This window comes from Penaeus chinensis, chromosome 39, assembly GCF_019202785.1.
Source record: "Penaeus chinensis breed Huanghai No. 1 chromosome 39, ASM1920278v2, whole genome shotgun sequence".
NCBI classification, from domain to species: domain Eukaryota; kingdom Metazoa; phylum Arthropoda; class Malacostraca; order Decapoda; family Penaeidae; genus Penaeus; species Penaeus chinensis.
The window spans coordinates 6,474,071-6,481,330 of NC_061857.1; the positions used below are offsets into that span (position 1 = coordinate 6,474,071).

At 36.5% G+C, this 7,260-nt stretch overlaps 1 non-coding gene across 1 annotated transcript; it reads left to right on the forward strand.

Annotated features, from left to right (window-relative positions):
- Nucleotides 1–1,269: 1,269 nt before the first annotated feature.
- Nucleotides 1,270–1,342, forward strand: Trnar-ucg. The gene has a single exon. It is a non-coding gene; the product is annotated as a tRNA-Arg (tRNA).
- The last annotated feature ends 5,918 nt before the right edge of the window (nt 1,343–7,260 follow it).

Genomic DNA, 7,260 nt, shown 5'->3' on the forward strand with positions numbered 1-7,260 from the left:
TGGTATCTCAAGTCGACTAGCACTATACATAATTAGCCATTTTTTAGGTAATGGTGACTGAAAAGAATTTTAAGAATAAAAAAGAAGAATGGAAACGAGAACTGGGATTTTTCAATTACAGAAGGGAATGTCCTATCCAAAATAACCTTTATGTGCATACGAAAATAGAGTATTTCAATGAGTGAGCAAATTGAAGAAAGAAAAAGTGGGAGAGAGAAAGAGAAACCTGTCTCTATTTCCATTCCATCTACAGCACTGTGACTGTGACTGTTTTCGTGTACATTGATGCAGCTGATCATTATATACATCAAATGTGTTTATTATACATTACTGACTATGTACTTTTCCCTGGCTATTCTGTAATACTTTCTGGTAGTAAACTTATCAAATAAAGTCATCTTTCATTATCTTTTCATCATCAATGATTAGTAGTATTTGATCATGATCAAAACATAAAATTTGGAAAATGTGTTAACTTATGAAACATGAACTATTTATCGTTAAGCAACCACTAAGTCCCTCAACAGAAAGTCTTGCTTCTGAAATACATTTTCCTAGTAAAACAATCACATAGAAAAAAAACACTTTGTGTGTGTAATTTGTAATAAGTGTAATGAGGATTGATTATCTGTACGTGTTGGAAATTGTTCCTTCTGTTTTTTTTTGTGTTTTTTTTTCTATAGTATGTAAAAATATATAGTTTAAAAACGATGATTTAAATTCCTCTTTTGCAATGCAGACACACATTCATAAATTGCAGATACGATAATGGTGCCCAACTGCTTCCTTGTAGTTCATTCAGTCCGTGTATAGGTCGAAGGCTATGGGAGCTCACTGCGTACAAAACAATCCACTGCCACGGGGCATCTTCAATGAAAAGGCTTCGGCAGTTAACCCTGAACAAAAATCCGGAGTCGGAGTCCCTTAGGCAGTTCGTTGTCGCTTGTGACCTCGTTCTGGCAACTCCTGCGACGCCGTTGGTGCCAAACCGTACCGATCTTTGCCGTTCCTTTGGATCCATCAGCTGCGTGGAGAGTGGGAACCTGCTGCAGGGGTAACAGCTTGCTCGTCGGTCTTTCACCCAGGCATTGACAGAGTTAATAAAGTTAAAGTCAACAGCGACTGTGTGTGTGTGTGTGTGTGTTGTGTTTGTGTGTGCGTGTGTGTGTGTGTGTGTGTGTGTATGTGTGTGTGTGTGTGTGTGTGTAAATATATAAACACACACACCCACACCTTGTCTTCTTAGTCCATTTAGTTTCCTTTCCTTCCGACCGTGTGGCCTAACGGATAAGGCGTCGGACTTCGGATCCGAAGATTGCAGGTTCGAGTCCTGTCACGGTCGCTTTTGCTTCATACTCTTACCTTTGTGTATATTTGGCTACTAAATAAAGCCCTCTGATACATAAACTAGTCTTCGTTGACAGAATCTATAATAAGAGAATGTTGGTAAAAGTACTTACTGATCATATGAATTGCATCAGTTTATGAATATAATAGAGAATATTTTTGCTGCATTTCATTTGCAGATTCATTGAAGAGAACAATACCATTTGTAAGTCTTAGATTCTTTAGATATTTGTCTCCAATTTTGTTATCCTTTCCGTTCCACTCTAGCTTTTTGAATATTTTTTTTTCCTGGAAATTATTGGAAAAAAGAGAAATAAGAAGATGGAGACAAGGAGGGAACGGGGGAGAAAATGAGGGGCAGGGGAGGGAGAGTAAAATAAGAGATGGGAAGAGAGATAGAAGAAAAGGAAATTGATAAAAAACAAATATTAGTAAAAGACTGGGTGAGATATATTAGGCAAACTGAGGGAGGGAGAGGAGAGATGGAGGAAAGAAGATGGGAGAGAGGAAAGATAAGAGAGACGGAGGAAAGGAGAGTAGGGGAAAAATGAGGGGGAGGGAAGAACGGGGCGCGATAGGGAGGAAAAGAGAAAAGATTGAGAAAGGGAAAGAGGGAGGAGAGTGAAGAGAGGGAGAGGGAGGAAAGAAGAGGAAGGGAGAGAGGGAAGATAAGAAGAGAAAGGGAGGAAAGGAGAGGAGAGAAAATTGGGGAGAAGAAAAAGGGAGGATAGAAGGGGAGAGAGATACGAAAAGAGAGAAGAGAGAGGAAGCCAGAAAAGAAAAAAAAAAAAAAAGAGAGAAGAGAAGAAAGAGGGAACGGGAGAGGAAAAAGAATAATAATAATAATATCTGCTATTTTTGTTATGCTATAGATGGGACGAGGAGGCTATCTATTCATGCGGTACCGCTCTCTCTCTCTCTCTCTCTCTCTCTCTCTCTCTCTCTCTCTCTCTCTCTCTCTCTCTCTCTCTCTCTCTCTCTCTCTCTCTCTCGACTGTTGCCTTCTTTTTATCTGTTTATATGCCTACCTGTCTATCTATGCCCGTCCTAACAATGGCCACACCAGCTATTTAGAAAAATGGAGAATGAATGTTTATCACAAGCGCATGCAGGGTCAGATTGCAGATATATGACCCGGCGATGAAGCTGGAACAATTTTCATTCAATTCAAGAGCAATATTTACCGCAGTCATTTTAACTCTTTCAGAACAGAGCTAATCTTCCGCTTGAATACACAATGGCTGAAAACCCCCAATGTGCATTAGCTTTTATTGTTCCTTTTTACATGTTGATTATTTGAAGATTTGATGTACGAGAGAGAAAGTTATTGATGTTATAGTTTTTATTACCGAATCGCAGCAGATTGCTTTACGTATTTTTCATGACAATTATAGTTTTGTTTATGGTTTCATTTGATTTGTTTTGTTTTATTAATGGCTTTATCTTTTATACATTTTATTTTTTTATTATTTTTTTATTTAATGTTATATTATTGTAATACGCTACGGTTACGTCCGTGAGAAGATTTTTCCTTTTTTTCTTATTTTGAATTTTAACTATTTCTATCTTGTTTTTATTCCTGTTTCATCACTCTACTTCCTTTTCGTGCTATTTTACGTATCTTAGCTCAAATGTTAGTGTCATTTTTACTGCTCTTAAGCCCTTCTGGCATACCTTCTGAAATTCCTAAGTCCTTCCGGTGTATTTTTGGTCATTCTTAATCCCTTCTGACGCTTGTCATTTTCCAAGTCTTGAATTCAGTTTTACTTTGAACACTCCTTAGTTGACAGAGCCTTGACTGACCACCCTGTTCCTTGTTGAAGTTGATTGAATCTCATTCCGTGCAATATTATGAATTTATATAAACTATTAACTAAATTGTAGATATATATGGTGCATCTGATGAATATGGATGTTTGAGTTCTTAAAAAATAAATTGCAGTTTTCGTTCTTGTGTTGCAAATAATGTTGATGCAAATGATGATGTTGAGTTGGCGTATATTAATGAATATTTAATATGTAACTGATAATACATAACCCATTTTTCAAAGATAATATACATTCCTGTATTAACTTTTCATCTGTTTTTAATCAAGGTGTTACATAAAATATATATATATTTTGCAAGAATACATACAAGTTATATCATAATTTCCGTTAATTTTACATAAATACATAGACGCAGATCTATCCACAGGCACCCACACACAACACATAAACAAAGACAGGAACATACGTCTATACTCTTACAATTTCCACATCACTCGGTGTGATTATTACGTCCGGTTAGCATGGTTGGTAAGGTCGCTTCCTCTCCCGCGAGGGTCCCACGATCGACCCCAACCGATGCTAAGTCATACCTGTGTCACGGAGGCGCTACCCTTTTCCTTTGGTTTTCAGCATATTGCATACATTTATTAGGAAGTTTGATAATGATAATGATAATAGTAATAATATATGTGTTATACTATAAAAGGAGCGAAGAGACTCTCTATTTATTCGGCAGTCTCTTCCTCGGCTGTTGCTTTTTTTTTTTTTTTTATCTCTTTTTACGACTACCTGTCTATCTGTGCCCATCCTATCAATTGCCACACCAACTTTTTGAAAACTGAAGAATGAATGTTTATCAGTAGTGCATTCACGGCCAGATTGCAGATAAATGACCAGGCGATGAAGTTGGAACAATTTTCATTCAAGTTCAAGGGCGATATCTATCACAGACATTTTAAGTCTATCAGACCAGAGATAATCCGCTGCGTGAATACATAAGGAAGGCAACCGAACCCCTATGTGCATGTGCGTGTGTGCATGTGTGTGCGTGTAATCCTCTTCAACTAATTCTCAAGAAGTGAACTGAAACAAAGAAAATAATTATGGCGGCTACTTTCCCTTGGCGTTTTTTTTTTTTTGTTATCTCTCTATGCCTTTTCGGAATTGTAGAAACGCTAATATATATAAATATATATATATATATATATATATATATATATATTTATATATATATATATATGTACACATATATACATATATATATATATATATGTGTATATATATAAATATATATATATATATATATATATATATATATATATATATATATATATATATATATGTGTGTGTGTGTGTGTGTGTGTGTGTGTATATATATATACATATATATATATATATATATATATATATATATATATATATATATGTGTGTGTGTGTGTGTGTGTAAAAAAATATGGAGTCTACTTTCCCTTGGTGTTTGTTTTTCTTATTTATCTCTCTATGCGTATAACAATAACATTGAGCATTTTTTTATTTGTAGAAACATTTACGATGTAACAAATTTCCCACTTACATGATAACTTTAAGGTGGCAATGCGAGCAAAAATGACCCTTGTGACCACACCTTTGTTCACGGTCTTCCCTCACACAATCACGTACAGGGATTTGTAAGGGACGCGACGCGAACAAATGATATTTATTCAAAAAAACGTTTATGAATATATAACCGAATCGTTTTTGCGTGCAATTCTATTATTTGAGAAATAGTGACAGAGACGTTATCGTATCATTTAGCATGAAAAGCAAACGTTTAATTTCAGTCCAAAAAGATGCAATATGATGGTTACAAATGCGAATGACTGTTGGTTTCTTAATAGGGTTAAATCATTTCTTTTTTAAATAGTTAATTGGTGTTTAAAGCGACATCACAAATAAATAGCATCAACAAATGATATTTATTAAAAAAACACTTATGAATATATAATTTCACTCACACGAGCAAACACTCAAACCCTTTTATAATTCCCATAATGAATATTCCAGACCTTATTGAGAACATTTATAATCAACTCTTTCTTCAGTCAATTCACATGGAATTAATATCCATATATTATTTTCTGACATTTTTATGTTTCTCAGACTAAATATTCTATTCCTTTTACATGTTCTATTGTTATTATTTGATACTAATATTGGCAATAATGATGATGATGATTCTAGTGTGTGTGTGTGTGTGTGTGTGTGTGTGTGTGTGTGTGTGTGTGCGTGTGTGTTTGTCTACGTGGTCGTGTGATATTGCCTAAGCTTTTTTTTTACTGAATACATCAAATTACATGAATATGTTAGTTAATTAAACAAAACATTAATGCTTGAAGACATCATTGGAATAATGACAGACCCAAACAATTACAAGTTATACCTTGTTCCTGACCATATAGCATAAGTGATGACTCGTAAAGTGATATTGATAGAAATAAAAAAATAAAAAAATAAACACACACACACACACACACACACACACACAGACACACACACACACACACACACATACACTTACACATATTTATATATATATATGTGTGTGTATGTGTGCGTTCATGAGTGTATGTGTGTGTGCGTACGTGCGTGCGTGTGTGTATGTGTGCCAGAGTGTGTTTATCTAAAACAAAGAAAAAAGAAAAGAAAAAAGACTGCATTGACTGAACACAATCTAAGTCACTCACTACAATGCCAAGAATTTGCACTAGTTTCAGTGTTTCTTCGCGTCTGGCCGGGCACAGAGACCCGACACAGGAACCCATGTATACAACAGAAGGTAAAAGACGACTATGCTCTTCTCTCTCCTCTCTTTTCCTAACCTAACCTGATATCTGTCGTTTTCTCACTCTGTCTTTTTTCCTCTCTCTTTCCTCTCCCGTTCCCTCTTTCTTCTCTTCTCTCTTTTTTTCCTTTTCTGGCTTCCTCTCTCTTCTCTCTTTTCGTATCTCTCTCCCCTTCTATCCTCCCTTTTTCTTCTCCCCAATGCTCTCTCCTCTCCTTTCCTCCCTCTCTCTTCTTCTCTTCCACCTCTCCCTTCCTCTTCTTTCCTCCCTCTCCCTCTCTTCACTCTCCTCCCTCTTTCCCTCTCTCCATCTTTTCTCTTTTCCTCCCTATCGCGCCCCGTTCTTCCCTCCCCCTCATTTTTCCCCTACTCTCCTTCCTCCGTCTCTCTTATCTTTCCCATGGGACACTGCTCTGCCCTGGCCTAAATAGCTGGAGGATTAAGTAGCCAGACAATGCTCATGGAGGGCGAGGAAAAAAAAAAAAAAAAAAAAAAACTATCAAAGGTATCATTCCTGCTGCCGTTTCTGTTAAGAAATTCCAAGATTGTAATACAGCAGCGGATCCATTGATACCAAATCAGTGGGGAAAGTGGATGAGCTACGGCCCCGAAGGCCAATGGTAGTTATATTTGTAGCGGAAGAGCTTTTGGGAAGAAGAATGGTACTCTCAAAGTGTACCCTCAGAAGACAGTGGCACATCACTCAGTATTTTGCCTAGTTATACCACGGTGGTGCAGAGTATTGGCATCATGTGATCGCCAACGTCACGTGATTCGGCACCAAAAGAAGAATGCAGCTATTGACTTTATGATGACAAAAGATAAACATTGTGTGTACACACACACACACACACACACACACACACACACACACACACACACACATATATACACACAATGTTTGTCAGTTATTATCTGAGGTATCTGAATTTACATATGTTAATATATTTTAACATGTCATATAACTCCGTTCTCAGATTATATTGAATTTCCTCTATAATTCATACCAGCAAAACCAAAAAAAAGAACTAAATACAATTAAAACAACAAAGAAAACAAATCCTACCCCAAAATGGGCCTCCGTGTGACTCCACACTTGGCATGGAAAGGTCTCGAACGCGGGTCTCGAGGATTAGCAGATCCCGACGTTAACTATTCCTCCTTTCAGACCAACTTCTCGAAGGGTAAAATTAGCGGTCCATTTAACCTAAGCATTTGTTGCATCATCTTATGAATTATGAACTTGTACGTGTATTTGTGTGTCATACATATTTTACATAAGTATGCCAATTCTATGAAGTGCCACAAGTTAAAGCTGTAG